Source organism: Doryrhamphus excisus, chromosome 21, assembly GCF_030265055.1.
Source record: "Doryrhamphus excisus isolate RoL2022-K1 chromosome 21, RoL_Dexc_1.0, whole genome shotgun sequence".
Lineage (NCBI taxonomy): Eukaryota > Metazoa > Chordata > Actinopteri > Syngnathiformes > Syngnathidae > Doryrhamphus > Doryrhamphus excisus.
In genome coordinates this window covers 11,970,964-11,987,835 of record NC_080486.1, presented here as the reverse complement: position 1 = coordinate 11,987,835, position 16,872 = coordinate 11,970,964, and the positions used below count along the sequence as shown (strand labels likewise).

Below are 16,872 nucleotides of genomic sequence, written 5' to 3'. Positions count from 1 at the left end.
ACTAAGAACTGTTCCGTACAATGAAGACGTGGTACCTTTGGTGACAAACAATGCAGGGCAAAAGCAGTACAAATCGTCAATAAAGACAATAGGAACCTTTTCCAATCGTAAAATTGTAAACTTTTGTGTTATACTTCCGTACAAGTAAGAGGTTTAGTCAACCTATCTTGGGTTTATCGTCAATAACGACTAAGAACTGTTCCGTACAATGAAGACGTGGTACCTTTGGTGACCAACAATGCAGGACAAAAACAGCACAGATCATGTTGTAGTACTAAGTAGTACTAGGTCGGAGTCACCCGGGTCTTAGCTGGGACTGCACACACACGTACCACAAAGCGATATCATTGGGATAATAAGAGGTTAAGACCACAATTTGCGGTTCTGCTTTGTGCACAGTGGCCCCACTGTGCGCTCTGACGGGTCCAGCTCCTCGGGGGTTTAATTTGATTATTCCCAAGCAGGTGTTTTGCGGCGGAACTCCGATAAGACCACTGTTCGGACTTTAAAGTGACTTGCATAGAAGGTTAGAAGGTTGTTTGTCTGGCTGGAATTACAGACAGGCGAGTGTTTGCATGCATTAGGACCCGAGTGGGAAGGAGTGAGCGGATGGAAAGCAAAGTGCACATAGTGATGGAACGTTTCAATGGAAGTCAATGTGGCTCCTCGGACGGGTAATTCTGACCCACGTCTGATGCTGGGCTCATCTAAATAAGCATCTGCAGCAGGCTGATAGAGGAGGTGGGGCGGGTGGAGGTGGGGGGTGGGGTGGGGGTAGGAGGCAGGGTTGCATGTGTGATCCCTTGTTTCTCTGCAAATCAGATTCCGTCAAGCCTCTCGGATTGTTGCCTCTAATCCCGGGTCCACACGGCGGGAATGCTCAGAACCGATGGTAATATCGCCGGGATACACTGTGGGCAAACAAATGCTTTAATCCCGAGCCTGACACTGAGCAGCGCACACGTCCACTCAGCCACCAAGGGTCCACGTCCCCAACTTCCACACCGGTGCACGCCGGCGTCAAAGTGGCAAAAGCTCTTCTGTCAGCCCACAAATGGGTCAAGCCAATCAAGGCTGTGACACTCTAAAGCTCAATTACCCAGCATTCCGCCCTCATTGCTGTCTGCAAGGTGTGTGTATACCTGCAGACGGGACATGAAGAGACATTCACTGTACTCACCCTCAGTGGGACGCTTGGAAGCCCGTTTTTTTTAAAAAATCCAAACTCTCCGGCCTGGCGGTCCACCACCTCCGAGCTCCCCTCTGGTGTCTTTAATTCCCACCCTCGTCCTGTCGTCCTCGCATGCTTCCACGCTCCCCCCGCTGGGAACACTTGGACCTCAGTGGACCAGGACTGTCACTCAGCGTGTATGCATGCATGCATGCAGAACGGGAGTGCGGAAAGTGGCGTGCTGCATGTGCGCTCTGCAGACTGCCGACTGAGCGCGAAAGCAAGTGGGAGAGAGATGCTCTTGCGTGTGTGTGTGTGTGTGTGTGTGTGTGTGTGTGTGTGAGAGAGTGAGAGAGAGAGAGAGACACACACCATCTCCCTGCAAGAGAGAGAGGGAGGGATGGAGGATTAGAGGCAACTAGAAAGCCCCCACACCCCCTCACATTCTCCTCCCCCAGTTGTGTTTCTACACACACACACACACACACACACACAGTGAGACAATTACGTCTCATCGGCCACTTCATTAGGTACAACCGTGTAAGCAATGTGAGGAAACACCTTGATCCAGATTGACACCAGAATGCAGCAGCTTCCTTCTGGGGCTAATTAGAAGCCCGACACTGACGGCTGTGTACATTGTTTGAGTAGGTTCTGTTATTGTGGTTATGATGGAATATGACGGTAGTGGCCCTCTCGTGCAGACGTTCGCCCTTCGTCCGTCGTTCATAGAATTCCAGTATGTTATGAAGATGTATTAGACCACAGTCTGTTACTTTATTGGACTGGCTTTCACATTTTACTAATAGGATTAGTCATCAACATAATTGATATTAACAATTGACTATTGATTATTAGAACCTCAGCTGGGTCGCCTGAGCGAGACCCGAAACACCCGATGACCTCGGGTAACGTCACTGATGATGTGCTGGCGATCTAGCTTACATCCGAAGATGTATCATTATCATTTTTGGGTATTTTTTTAAAGAAGTTGTACAAATCTAATTATTAAAAATGTGTAGAATTAAAAAAAAAATGTTAAAAATGTAGTGCTGCTTTCTTCTATTTTTTTTTTTAAGGAATTCATTACAAATTACAAAATTAAATGATAGATTTTTGTATGTTGTGCTACTAGCTTCTTTTATTAGCATTTGTATTTTTGTATTTAACAATCATGAAAAAATCTAAAATTTTAAAAATGTAATGCTACTAGCTTATATTATTTTATCATTATTTTTTTAGAATTGTAATTCATTAATATTTTAATTATTAACATTTTTATAAATTATAAAAATATTTAAAAAATACATATATACATATATAATCATTATATAGAGTATTTTTGTAATAAATGTTTTAATTAATTAATTGAAAAAAATCTGATTAAAATATTTTTAAAATGTCACACTGCAAGCATTATTATCATTAATGTGACATGTATTATTTCTAAAAATGTAATTAATTACAATAAATAATTATGAAATGATACTGGAATTTAAACCATAACTAAATATGGTTTCTCACCAGACCTAATATTATTTCACAGAACATAATTATCTCTGTAATGTCACATGACTCTGCTTTCCCAAAAAAGTTATTAATATTATATTTCGTTTTTATCATTCTTACTCATTTCAACCTCATATGTATGTTGCTCTTTTGGTTTCTGAGCAAACCACCCACGTCTTTACTGCATGGCTTGAAAGGCGGTGACTAGACGGGTCTGGTGGGGAGCCGGCGTTCCCGTTTGATGCATCTCTCGCACCCCGCCTCTCCCCTCCATGACCAGGAGGATCAGCGGGGAGAAAGAATTACATCATGAAAACATCAGAACTTAACACGTTTCTCTGAAGTCGGGCGCTCCGCGTATGCGTGACCTCAATTTTATTATTTTCTTGTTTCGTGTGATTTAGCGCCTCGCCGGGTCGGCATCGCGACCCATGTCTGGTGTCCTCGGGGGCGGGGCGAACGGCAGCTTTAACCTTTTAAAATGAGACCTTGACATAACGCGCTGGCAGACATCACTCAGTGGGAAAAGGTTAGCGGGACATTAGCATTTTCTGTCTTATATTTCGGGCTTTATGGCATAAAAACACTTCTGGAAATCCTGTTTGGCAGGTGGAAGTTGTTATTTTAGCATTTCCTGTTAGCATTCTGACTGTAAAAGGGTGTGAAATATTTTATTTTTCACTTATTATATCAGATTAGGCATTTGGTGGCGAGTATGGAGTCAACATTACAGCCCCCTAGAGGACCGGAGTGGAACAGCCCAGGCTGTAACTCACCACTGTTTGATTTAATGGCCGTTTTTTGACAACAGCACACATTGACGCGTCCGTAGCACTTGCAATTATGGAATTAACAAGCACAGCCATAAAAAAAAATAACAAGAGAGAAGGCGCTACCTCGCTTTATCTGCGTTCTACCGAGTGCCATTCTCCTTCAAATTGCATTCCGATCCTTTCAGATGGGAAATAAACAACACTGACAACTGCCTTTTTATTATTGCTCTTCCCTATTATGCTATTTCCTGGTTGTTGTTTTTTTTTTAAAAACAGCAGAGAGCCAACACAATTATAAACAAAATAAATACAAACATCCCCACATCTCGCATCAAGCGGCAATAAAAGGGAAGCGGAAAAACTAAATGCATCCCAAAAAAAAAGCTGAAAGCTGTATTTAAATGTAGCGCTGCAGCTTTTATATGCTGAGCAGTGCTGGCTGACAAGGCTGCTCCCAGATCAAGCCTGTCCAGATGGCACGGTGCGGCCCGAGAGAACTCCGTTTTTTGTTTTTTTTTATTTAATCCTCTTGGCACCGGCCGAGCTAAGCCAGAGGTGGAACGGATGCTTGTAGTCAGGCGTCAGTCAGGACGCGCTGGCCCGCTGCTGCAATGGACGCACGGACGTGCGCAAAAAATAACATTTTGGCAACGGGTCGGTGATGAGGCTTGACTGACATTTCATTGAAGGTCATGAAAACGTTGCTGCTGGCTCGCAGCCTGGATGCAAATCGAGCAAAGTCTACGAGAAACGTCATCGTACGACCGAATGGTGTTTTTAAGTCTCAGACGTGCCACCCTAGTTTATGGATGGTGGAATATGGACACCTTGGAAGGGCTTTTAGTAAAACCAACTGGGATCAACACATTGTGTGTGCCTGTAGCTTTAATGCTAATGAGCTGTGACAGCGTCTATCCCCAAGAAGCGTTTTTGTGTACTTTATCCTCGTTTTACTCTTACTCTTACTCTCATGTATCACATACAACGACGTGGCACAGATGTTAGCAACACGAGCATAGCTATGTGATGCTAAAGCGCTAACATTGCACATAGCAGCAACATTGTGCTAGGTTAGCATCTTTTTATTTTGCCTTAGCCTTTCTTTTTTGTGATGTCATGACAAGCCGCAACATTAAAGCTATTTGAGCTAAAGTGCTAACATACTGGTATATTTTAACAGCAATATTGTGCTAGATTAGCCGCAACATTAAAGCTATTTTTGCTAAAGTGCTAACATACTTGTATATTTTAACAGCAACTTTGTGTTAGGTTAGCCTCTTGTTTTTTTAGCCTTAGCCTTTCTTTTTTGTGACATCATGACAAGCTGCAACATTAAAGTTATTTGAGCTAAAGTGCTAACATACTCGTCTAATTTAACAGCAACATTGTGCTAGGTTAGCCTCTTTTTTTAGCCTTTCTTTTTTTGTGACGTCATGACAAGCCGCAACATTAAAGCTATTTGAGCTAGAGTGCTAACATACTTGTCTATTTAAACAGCAACGTTGTGCTAGGTTAGCCTCATTTGTACAAATTGTTGTTTTAAGATGTGTAGCGAAGCCTGGTTGATGTTGTTTTTTTTTTTTGGGGGGGGGGGAGGGGGCACTGTCAATTTTTAAGGAACTAGGAAGTACTCTAACACCTCCACATTTGTACAAATTGTTGTTTTAAGATGTGTAGTGAAGCCTTTTTATAACAAAGTTATCCTCTGTGCCGAAGCCAGTATCATGTCCATGTAGAACAGGACGGGGTCCCCAAACTTAAAAAAAAAAAAAAAAATCTAAATAAATAATGGGCCGCACTTTGGACACCCCTGCTCTGCTCAATTTTGAGCTTCAATTCTTAGCTTGACAAGAAAAAAGTCAAAGTTGTCTTCAACGCATCACCAACCCGTCATCGGGGGATGATGATGATGTTCCCGTTTTTGACCCGGCGTGCTGGCAGCATGATCAAATGTACCACAAGACTCCGGAGAGTCCAAATATCGGAACATCGCTTATGAATATGAGAGGCGGACGCGGCGGTGAATAATGATGCTGAATGGCTAATCCACCCAGGGAGTGTTTACACTGTAAAACTCATGCACGCTTACATTTCTGTGCTAATTGTGTCGGCTTTATCTGTTAATTGACCACCAGAGGAGTGCCATGGCTCATCTGGCTTCCTCTGTGGCCGCCTTTTTTCCTCCCTTGCATCATCCATCAGAGGGGAAGGCAGACGAAAAAGGTTCAGGAAGAGGCCTTGATGAGATTTTAACTTTACACTCACCGGCCGCAATGTTGGGCACACCCATAAAAACCCACGCAGGACTACGAATGGACTGTACTGTTATTTAAATGTCATTATATAATATTTTACATGTTAACACTTTATATTTCACTTGCTGCCATTTTATCCTTTACATTTTCTTCACTTCCTGGTGTGAAAAGAACGCAAGGTGTCAAAAAAACAAAACATCAAGAAGCTAGTACAGTAGGTGTTAAAAAGAGGACACCGCAAACCTTGTGCGATGTCAAGGAAACAGAAAATAAATAAAGATTAATTTGGAATAAAAGTCATAAGTCAAAGTATGAAAAGAAAAAAAATTACAAGAATAAATTTTAAATTTTGTAAGGAAAAATAATCTCATTTTAGTAGCCTGCAGTTGAAACATTCAATAAAAATGTAATATTATGAGCATTTTGGGGGAAAATTAGGGTTGGAAAATAGCAAATATGGCAAAAAAGTCAGAAAATGTATGAAATATATGCAAGTTTAAATAATTGGAAAATTTATTTTATTTTCATAAAATTATCACTATTACTTTTCATCATCTATTAATGGATTCTGACCAAAATTAAATTATGGTGGCCATAATTAATGGCATTTAAACATACACTGGTCATGTCCATGAAATATTATGCTATGTATTGTTGAAGATGACAATATATATGTTTGCATTGATTATATGTAAATATATCCAGCTTGCATGTGACTGACCCTTTTGGGCCACTGAATATTATATTAATATTGACGCGCACAATTGATCTTTATCTCATTTCTCTGTTGCTTCTTGATGTTATTGTCCGCAGCATCCAAGAGTGCCTCGCAGTGTTTAGGATGGAAGTGGTGGGGGGGGGCTCAGGTGCATCTCCTATTAGGGGCTGTGCTAATGCAATCAGCAGGGGGGGGACTCTCTTCTCTGCATCATGGAGCTCCAGGCAAACTGACTGATTCATCCTCCCGGGGGAGGTTTATTTATTTATTTATATATATATTTTTTCGGACCAGAAGGGGACACTTTGGGCAACCCCACCCCACCCCTCACAAAATTTGCCACTTCCCATTAAGGCGGATGGAAGTTGCTATGGCTTTTTAGTTGATGTTTTGGAGTAAATAGAACGTATTTTTCAACATTGAGGTGACTGATGTGAGTGGTTGCCCCCCTGGAGCACCCCCTATGGGTTTTGGTCAAAATGCTAACATGTAATCCCTCACAACTGTGCACTTTGAATTTCAAGGCTTCACTCTATCACGGTTTTTCATAAATATATTAATAAATCATGCTGCTATGTGGTGGAATACAGCCTGGTATTAGTCCAAATATGTGCATACTGTATGATGCATATTTTTATTTTATTTTATTTTATTTTATTTTATTTTATTTTATTTTATTTTATTTTATTTTATTTTATTTTATTTTATTTTATTTTATTTTATTTTATTTTATTTATTATCTACGCTGGTCACTTGGTGTCATCAATGTTACTGTAATGTTCAGTTAGATACACAAGCACCAGACTTGATCGCCGGAGCAACTGACCTTACTGCGCCTTTGAATTATCTCACAGTAGACTACTAAAACTCAACTTTGAACCCCCGTCGTCACTTCCTGTCCGCCCCCAACTCAGCTCCCCTAGCTCCGGAACACATTTACAGCAAAAGGCAGCAGCAGGACTTTTATTTACATGTTGTTTCCTCTTATTTGTCTACTATATTGGGTGATATAAGAGTTTAAAGATGACTGTAGGGGTGTTATTTTATGTCTAGAGGGCTCTAATAATATTTAACTATGCTGTAACTGTGAAAATATTCCATTTTTAAATAAGGAATCCTTGTAAATGATAAATGAGGGGTTACTGTACGGATTTACTCAATGTTTTATAATCATGAGACAAATGGTCACTGAATTATGGACAATTTTGCTTGATGGCAGCCATGTTTTTCATCCAAATCCGTAAAATTTTACCAATTTTGGTACAATGTGGTGTATTTATGAGAAAAATCACAACGCTATTGGGGTGCATGTGCTGACAGATTTTAGGAGAAGCGTTTTCACATTTCACCGTGCGAAGTTAATGGATAAAATGTCCACACTGCGGCCATTTTGGAGGTTTATGTTCACGCAGATGGCTTGGAGGCCTGATATGTCTGGGTTACGTTCTACTTTCCAGCAACATAAGCAGACATTTTGTCCACAACATCATCTCATTGTGTTCCATCTCATTAAGAAGTCATGGCGTATGTATTTTTAAAAGGCACACGCCATACGTTATGCTCGTCACTACAGCTGCACGCCCAAAATAAACACGCTCTACTGCTGCACCAGCATTTTATTGTTTGTTTGTTTGTTTGTTTGTTTTGTTTTGTTTTTCGAGGACCAGACGTGTCAGGGGACCAAATGTTCTGCAACATGTCGCCATTAAATAAGTCTGTCATTTCCATGCAGACTGAGCTCAGTCTCTCGGATTGCTCAATCAGTACAGCAAGCAAAAGGACCGGCGTTAAGGGGTGGGGTATTTTGCGCTTAATGGAGCGCTAATTAAAGGCGAAACAATGCAGGTTGTCACGAACGACGACGATGACGATGACGACTCTGCAAGCCACCTAATGAAGGTGAGCCTGCAGATACTCCTGACCACTGTTTAAGACGTCAAATTTAATTTCACGCATGAAAAATTGCATTGCGACAGGAGGAGGGGGAGGAAGAAGTCGAAAAAAAAACAGCAATTTGATTTCAACTCCCATCAGGTGCCCCCCCCCCCCCCCCCCCCCGTCTGCAAAAAGTGGATAAATTGTCCTGACACACAAAATGAGGTCACATTTGCTGCAGGTAGAGGCCAACAAGTGTCTTAAAGTTTGGATGATTTGACAATTTGATCAGCCATCTTTGCTGGTAATCGCTCCTCGCAGACGCCGTCAGCGCCACAGGCTGCGGTGATGGCGGCGGTATAGCGAAAACGAAGAAGAAATGAGAGCATATTACTTGTGTGGCGCCCGTACAGGCGGATGGTGCAAAGTTTGGAGAGAGAAACACATTAAGTACAGTGGAGAGATGAAGTGCTTAGCCTGAAGGGATGTCGGGATATTGAGCGAGGATGGCCTGGGGGGGGCCGCAGTCCATTAAAGGGAAGACTCTGTTTGCCTTGTATGATAGAAGACACCATCAGATTTCGAAATGCGGCATTAAAATCTTCCATTCTGGTTGTGTCAAGTGTTGTTGCAGTGCAGTGACGTCAAGGGCTTGCGTGGACAGATTAGCGTCGCCGGCTAACACCGGGCGGCTTTTGCTTTTGCAGTTTTCAGGCAAAAGGGAACGCATTTCACACTAACAATGCATCGACAACTCAGAAATTGTCACGACTTAAGAAAGTTGCAGGTACGAAACAGAACATTTACGAGCACGGAACACAAATTGGCGACTCGCTGTGGCTTCCAGCCGAGCTAAATAGGAACATAATTACCGCTAGCGGGCAGGTGTGCCCCGCTGCTACGCCTTCATTGAAGTGAAAGCGTGGAACGAATTCAATGCATGAACTGGAGGGAAGAAAATAAAACGCATACTGTATTATGATGTAAAAATATTGAAGTGGTTATTAATCATGGAATGCCATATTACAGTAATATCATTTAGAATATTATAATAAAGACAATGATTGTCCAAGTGGTTAGTAGTAGTTGTTGATGTTTTTTTTAAATATTTTAATTTAAATTTATATTGTAACTCTTATTGTTTTTTATTTTTATTTTTATTTTTATTTTTATTTTTATTTTTATTTTTATTTTTATTTTTATTTTTATTTTTATTTTTATTTAGTAGATGCTGATGTTTTAGTAGATGCTGATGTTTTTTTAATATTTTTATTTTTATTTATTTTTGGAGAAATTAAGTCACCCTATAAGATACCATATAAGGTTCCAAAAAAATAAAGGCCTACAGTAAAATTTGAAGCAGCTAACATGGAATAGCTGTGAACTTTGACCCCATGGCTAGCTATTGTTTGACAACATTTTTATTTTTATTTTTATTTTTATTTTTATTTTTATTTTTATTTTTATTTTTATTTTTATTTTTATTTTTATTTTTATTTTTATTTTTATTTTTATATTTGGAGATATTAAGCCACCCTATAAGATACCATATAAGGTTCCCCCCGAAAAAAAGGCCTACAGTAAAATTGAAGCAGCCTAACATGAAATACCTGTGAACTTTGACCCCATGGCTAGCTATTGTTTGACAATGAAATGTTTGGAGCTGAAATCCACGTAGGAAAGCATTGTTTATGTTTGTGTTTGCGTTTCCCCATGGCAAGTGTGACACAGTCGCTTTTCCTGCCGTTCCGGCCCGCTCCGATGCGGCGGGATAAGCGCCCGGGTCCGTCCCGTCGGCGGTGGCGAGCCAACTTGGACGACACGATGAGAGGAGACACGGACGTGCCAGGGACTCGGCTTTAGCTCGCTTCCTCCCTCCCTCCCTCCCTCCCTCCATGCTGCCTTCACAGGGTGATTATACTCTGAATTCCCACGGTGTGGCCAACCAACAGATGTGCTTAAACACAAACGGATTTGCTCTCCCCGACCAATCGGGCCGCACGGAGAGGCGGCCGGCGTGTGCCAAGCTATTGTTTGCAAATGGGCTCAGAATGAAGCGGACTCCGTGTCCTAAATAATATCACACTTACCTCCAGGGCTCATTAACTGGAATATGAAGTCGTAAAGTCCACACGCTGATTATTACACCGCGCGGCCTTGCCCGCCACTCTGTTATGATTATTTCTTGTCGATATTCACGTTACGCGGTTAATATGTTGACTCTCTCAGCTCCGGGAATGCAGTATTTCAGCGTGTAATACCGCTACAAAGCGTACCTAATGAAGTATCCAGTATACCGTATCCCCCAGCATGTTGCGTGTGCAGCCTCCTTCCTTCAAGTAAAAGCCACTTTGTGTCACTTTTGCTTCTTGATGGGCAGGATTTCTTTCCTTTTGAAATTCACACTATATTTTATTTATGGGCCAAATGTCAGGGTGCGGGGGGGTGCGGGGTGGGGGTGGGCGTATCAAATGCACTTTAAATGTCAGTATAGGAAGAATCTTTCCACCTTGTTTGAGAGGAGGCGGGCCCCAAACAGCGAGAATATAAAGCCTTGTTGACTTATTTATCTCATTCGTGCGTTAGGCCAAAGTGGGCGTGTTCAGGTCACAGGAAGTGCAGCTCAGCACAATGCATTGTGGGTTGAAATGTCACAGACTATAGAATAACGGTAGAATGCTTCAACCTGGTCGCCTACAGCCACACCGGCTCATGTTATTATTATTTTTTTATTACTTTGATTCCACTATGCATCCTACCGCTATAGGCGACAGCGCATCATGTGTGTTAGCCACGTTAGCCGCCATATGACGGATTTGGACTGGCGCATCTGTCCATGGATTTGCCTAGCATGCATGAACTGCACAAAAGCATTAATTCTTCCTGAGTACATACATTAAGTGGTCACTCAAAGGACACCACGGGGCTCTTTGTTTGATTTCCGCCACGTTTCTTCTGACCTCTGACTACTCTAAAGCCTGCGAGACAAAACGGTTAAACGAGATATCAGGCTAATATTTAAGGGGACCACTTTTCTGACCTATAAATGGAGTTAGAATGTTGTATTCTCGACGTCAAAGTTTCAGATAATGAGTATAATGCATTTGGGAGTAAGCCCTAAAAGAAGTTTGGGATGGCTGAAAACGCTCAGTTTCAAAAGGCGTGGTAAATCTGGCCCTTTGTGATGTCACAGAGGGCGGAGTTCCTTATATGGACGTGGAAACTTCAAGAAAGTTATCATAAAAAGCAAAGAAAACAACCAATTTAGTTGTATTATTAGAAAAATAATATAAATAAAGGCTGCACGGTGTTCAAGTGGGTAGCGTGCAGACCTCACAGCGAGGAGACCCACGTTCAATCCCATCCTCGGCCATCTCGGCCTAGGCTAATTGGCGACTCCAAATTGTGCATAGGTATGAATGTGAGTGTGAATGGTTGTTTGTCTATATGTGCCCTGTCATTGGCTGGTGACCAGTCTAGGGTGTACCCCGCCCCATCCGAAGACAGCTGGGGTAGGCTCCAGCACCCCCCTCGTATAAGCAGTAGAAAATGAATGAATATAAATAAAGTGATATTTTGACTTTATTCTTCTACAATAACTCTTGTTTTCTCCATTTTTGCAGGTGTGGAAAAGAGCCGCGGACTCCAAACGGGGCCCCCGTGACGCACATGGACACCCCCCGCAGTACACAGTGCCGTGGCTGACCTCTTTAAAAAGTTTTTCGGACACTTTATTTGGGCGATGCAAATGTGGAAACGGGAGTTGCATGTAAAATGACAAGGCTAATTACCGGCGGCATCGTCATTCAAACGCTAAGTGCACTGTAAGATTAGTGTGGCACCGCGGCTGCCGCATATCTCTAACTAATTGGTGGGGCTTGTGTGCGTATTCCCGGGCGCTGGCGGAGGCATGTGTAGCGTTTGCTGTCCATCTGTCATGTCCTCCCTGCAGAACTGTGTGCACACGGCAGCCGTTATTTTTTTTTTATAGAGTTTTGTGTATTTGGGTAGACTGCAAGGCAGAGTTTATATAGTACCATATGTAAAAGTGTGTCAGCTGTGTGTAGCAATAAAGTGCACTTATTTCAATGCTACCTTTTATAAACACCTCCGCGGGACTTTCCCGCCATATGCCTTTTGTTGCAATTTATGCAAAAATGAGCAGTCTAAATGTAGAAAAAGTTGCACATGAAAGTCACGGCTGGGTTGCTCTGCAGGAGGCTTGCAGGAGCGAAGCCGGAATGATAATTCAATAAAGGCGGGTTGCATGGATGGATTCAGGACTTCTCCACAGCACAATCAATATTTGATCAAGGTCTCAGCCATTAGAGTCCAATCCCCCCCCCCCCCCCCCCCCCACACCTCGCCCCACACCTTTCCTTCCTCCCTTTGCAACTTTGAATTCTCACCACAAACGTCCTTAAACTGAGGCAGCAGCTCTCACCAATATTTGATCTGCTGCTACAATCAGTGACCTCTGACCTCTATGGTTCCTGGTATCATTTCCTTGCAAATGGCCTCGGGAAAGCAACAATTGGCACACTTAAAGTTGTTTCTTTTAAACACATTGTGCTGCTTTTTGGTTGAAATATTTGTGTGAAGGTGAAGCAAACAGTGTTTTATATATATATATATATATATATATATATATATATATATATATATATATATATATATATATATATATATATATATATATATAATAAGAATTTAATGAATTTAATGAATTTAATGAAAAATAAATGTAAAATAAATTAAGTACATATTGCAGAATATAAATGAAATATATTTGTAATATAAAATTTAATATTATATTCAATATAAATGTACAGTTAGAATGTACAAAGAAATGCCAGACGTGAAAGTATTGCAGTACTCCAACTGGCCTGAAAAAGCGGGGGGCGCGCGTGAGCTGGCAGGTGCTGGTTGCTGCACTTCCGTAGAGAGAAGAAACGCCAGCGTCCATAAATAAACCTTGATTGAAAAGCACAAACTCTTTGCGACAAGGTAAGAACGTTCAACATACGTTTTATACTGAATGAATGATGCAGTTCATATTCCAACAAAAATGCGAGACCGCTAATGTATTTCTTTTTTGGCTTTTGTTTTATTAAAAAACGGATGAATTCGCTTTGCTGCTGCACAGGTGTGCTAATATGGAAGTGCTGCCAATCATGCACACTTGCGGCCTCCTCGTACGTCGCAGATGAGCAGCAGGCTGCATCGCCGTGGAGAATAAATGTAAGTAAAATCAAATATAATCATTTTTTCTAATAGACAAAACCGGTGTCACTGTCTGGGGGGGATCCTGCCGAGGTGGCTCCACCAACTCGGGCTTTTTGCTCAAGATGTCATCAACAGAAGCTAAACTCCGCAATCAGGCTTAATTAGTCCCCAGACGGTGATTAGTCCGGTTTTCGGCTTAGTGCTAAGTGCTCCTTCACATAAAAAGGAACCTTTGACGTCATATTATTCCACTTTTGCTGAAAAGTGAAGCTATCCCAGCCATTATTATGAAGCGTTATGAGTTCTTAAAGGATTATGAAGGCTCGCCGCCGTGCAGTATATCGATTAACACTAATTATTCCACTAACTATACCCTGCTTCGTTAATTGACACTCATCATTGCACAAGTTGACGTATTAAAACCTGATTTGAAAGTAACTTTTTTTCCATTTTGAGACTTTTTCAAATTCAATATTCCGTTATGACCACTAGGTGGCAGTGTTTTCCCCGTATACGTTTTCTCCGTTAATCAGTGCTTATTCCTTCCGCAAATATTGTAAATAATATAAACATGGGTGGCATTATTTCCTATTACCTTTTAGCAAGCATATCTAGCGTATTCCCATGCCTGAAAATCGATCTCGCTTGTCGATGGGGTTATCGGGGAATGCTCTTTTTACAACTTTTTAAATCCGTGTTCTCAATAAATGGTGACACCGTCTCCGAATTAGTTGCATAGCCGATTTTAAGATGGACATAGTGTAGCCGTGGTGATACAGCTAGCTTTGCTTGCTAACCCACTAAACTGTTTTAAAGCCATTACTTGGCAAGTTCCTTTTTAAATGTTAATGATGTAGATTGCATGAGAAAGCAGAAAGGAAACCATTTGTTTTTGCTGAGATGAGGTTGGAATCTGGGTGGTTAGGGAGGTGGGACTAGATAACTCTTGACTTCTTCCCATTCCCTTTTGAACATGTGTACGTTTATATATACATAGGTATTTTTATTTGTATTGATTTTGGTTGGTTTGTTGTGCTTTGGATGTTTTTTATGTTCAAAATAAACTTAAAAAAAAAAAAAAAAACATAGCTAGACTTTCACTTGTGTAGTTCTGTTTCTATCGTCAAGGTTCCAGAAGCACTTTGACTGGTGCCTTTCCCTGTCGACGAGTCGTCAGCTTGGACATGGAGGATCGAACCATCCACCTTCAGGTTAGTGGACCGCCACTCCGGGCACCTTACTGACTAGTTTACTCTCTAAACATGTTTTTAGTGTCGCGTAAAAGCAATACAATCTAGAGCAGCACAGGCGTAGAGCTTACAATTATAATCAGTGCATTTTTTTTAGTTGAAATCAGTTAGGAAAATTTGCAAAAGTGACGTTTTTAAGCCCTCGACTGATGATCCTGCTAAAGCATCGCCCGGAAAAAAGACAACTTAATTTGTTAAGCTTTCCTATAAAGACGATGCTTTCGGCTCCGTAGGACACAAAGTACTCTGATGCCAGTCCAAATGGTCAATAATTAAAGTTTTATTTGCACAAAACTTCATTTACAGCAAATTTAATTAAACCATTCTCGCACACCGTGACCTCCAAGTTGCTATTTAAAGAAATAAAAAGAAAAGGAAAAAGCCGTACTGCTGTTTCCTTTCCTGGCTCAAAGGTATGCTAACGACTTAATTGGACATATTTTTCCATCCCTGTCTTCATTTGTCTCAAGTGGGGTCTTCAAATGAAGCGCCTGAGCCAGTGAGCAGGACAATTAGGAAAGTCTCGCTGGTGGAAATTAAGCAGATACGGCGCGTCGGACTTAAAAAAAAAAAAAAAAAAAAAAAAAAAAAGAGGGATTAAGTGCTTAAAATGTTCTGCTTGATCCCTCCACCGGACTTGAAAGAGAACTTATATTGGGAAGAGGTGCTAAGAGACGACCACATTAGCGCCATCCTCTGCCCCGCCTCCTTCCGTGCGTCCCTAATGTCTCCCTGCCGCGTGTAGGAAATACACAAAGGTCCAGACCGCCATCCATTTTACACTAACTTTTGTCCTACATAGTAAATGTCATATATTATGTTTATATTTAGTCGGCCAAACACTAGCAAGTGCTAACATTAGTTACATGTTCGCAGCAAAATGCTCGCTCAATTGAGTCACTGAAGAACAAAATGAACATTGATTTTAAGATGTGTAGTGAAGCCTTTTTCTCTAACAAAGTGCAGCAGTCGCTATAAAACCAGCCCGATGTTGCAGTAAATGTTGTTGTTGTACGTGAAAGTGTTTTTCCATCTGACATCAGTGGTACCTTGTTTTATTACTGTAAACGTTGGACTACTTCCTAATTATACTCAAGATATTTCAGCAGTAGCAGCGGAATTTCCGCTAATTCCAAAAGAGCAGATGAAAACTGAAGACATTTGTTCCAGACACTTGGAAATATTAAACAAGAAAATACATTTAATAGAGAAATTATGGTTTTGTATGATTAATGAATGAATGAATGGTGTTGCTAGCTAAACTTTGGTGTGATCCAAAATGGCTGAATAAACATGCAATATCTGGAGTCGTCCATCCACATCTTAATACTTAAACATTTTAATATTTATAAATATAATAAAATTATGGTAATCTTGTGCTATATTGTAGTAACGTAACATTTTTTTACAGTAAATTTTTGGCCAAAATTCATTGTATTTACATTAGCAGGCAGGACTAAAACGATTGTCAAATGTGTCCCGTGTGTTAGTCTGTGCTTTGTTTTAAGATGCGTAGCGAAGCCTGGGGAACAAGGGACCGTTTTTAGAAAAGTGGTTAGTAGATGTTTTTTTTCCTATAGTTTGCTGCTCATAAGCAAGTCAGATGTTTATGGTAAATGGTCTTTCACTTGCATAGTGCTTTTCCACAATGTTAGCACATTTCCCACTGGTGATGAGGATTGAACCCACAACCTTCAGGTTGGAAGAAGACCACTCCACCACCTCAGCCTTGCCGCCCCTGCACATCTTAGTTGTTTCTTGTTCGCCCAGCAGTCCCGACATATCGTGGTATCGTGGAGACACGGAAGAGCGGTGAGCTCCACTTGTATCGCTGCCATGAATTTACCCCGCATGTGACATACAGCGAGCCGACCGCCGTGCATATTCATCAATGACATCCTTTTTATTGCCAGGTGTGCTTTACTGCCACAACATGCATAAATAAATAAGAGAAGCAGCACATTGTTCCCACTAGGCTGCAGGAGGTGGTGATTGATGGACGTAATCTCAGCCCGACAACGTGCTCATTCCACAGCGTCAAACACATCATCAAACTACCTAAACTTGGTCATGAATTGGAGTGAGGGCGGGGGGG

General features: G+C 41.3%; 2 protein-coding genes and 1 long non-coding RNA gene across 5 annotated transcripts in view; 2 read left to right on the top strand and 1 right to left on the bottom strand.

Annotated features, from left to right (window-relative positions):
- Positions 1 to 1,433, bottom strand: part of LOC131109038 (cadherin-12-like) — a 75,803-nt gene extending 74,370 nt beyond the window's left edge. The window contains exon 1 of the mRNA XM_058060573.1: positions 1,181 to 1,433. The gene's annotated coding sequence lies outside the window, so the exon portion shown is untranslated. The remainder of the gene's footprint in view (positions 1 to 1,180) is intronic.
- LOC131109040 (uncharacterized) overlaps positions 1 to 12,348 on the top strand; it is a 271,033-nt gene extending 258,685 nt beyond the window's left edge. For 2 of the 3 annotated variants that reach the window (XR_009120623.1, XR_009120622.1), the window contains one exon: positions 11,925 to 12,348. This is a non-coding gene — a long non-coding RNA (uncharacterized LOC131109040). Of the gene's footprint in view, positions 1 to 10,022; positions 10,138 to 11,924 lie in introns of those variants that run through there. The other variant, XR_009120624.1, reaches the window with a different exon arrangement.
- An 884-nt stretch (positions 12,349 to 13,232) lies between these two features.
- The window catches only part of LOC131108561 (cadherin-6-like), a 354,525-nt gene continuing 350,885 nt past the window's right edge, over positions 13,233 to 16,872 (top strand). The window contains exons 1-3 of the mRNA XM_058059595.1: positions 13,233 to 13,308; positions 13,448 to 13,542; positions 14,656 to 14,738. The gene's annotated coding sequence lies outside the window, so the exon portion shown is untranslated. The remainder of the gene's footprint in view (positions 13,309 to 13,447; positions 13,543 to 14,655; positions 14,739 to 16,872) is intronic.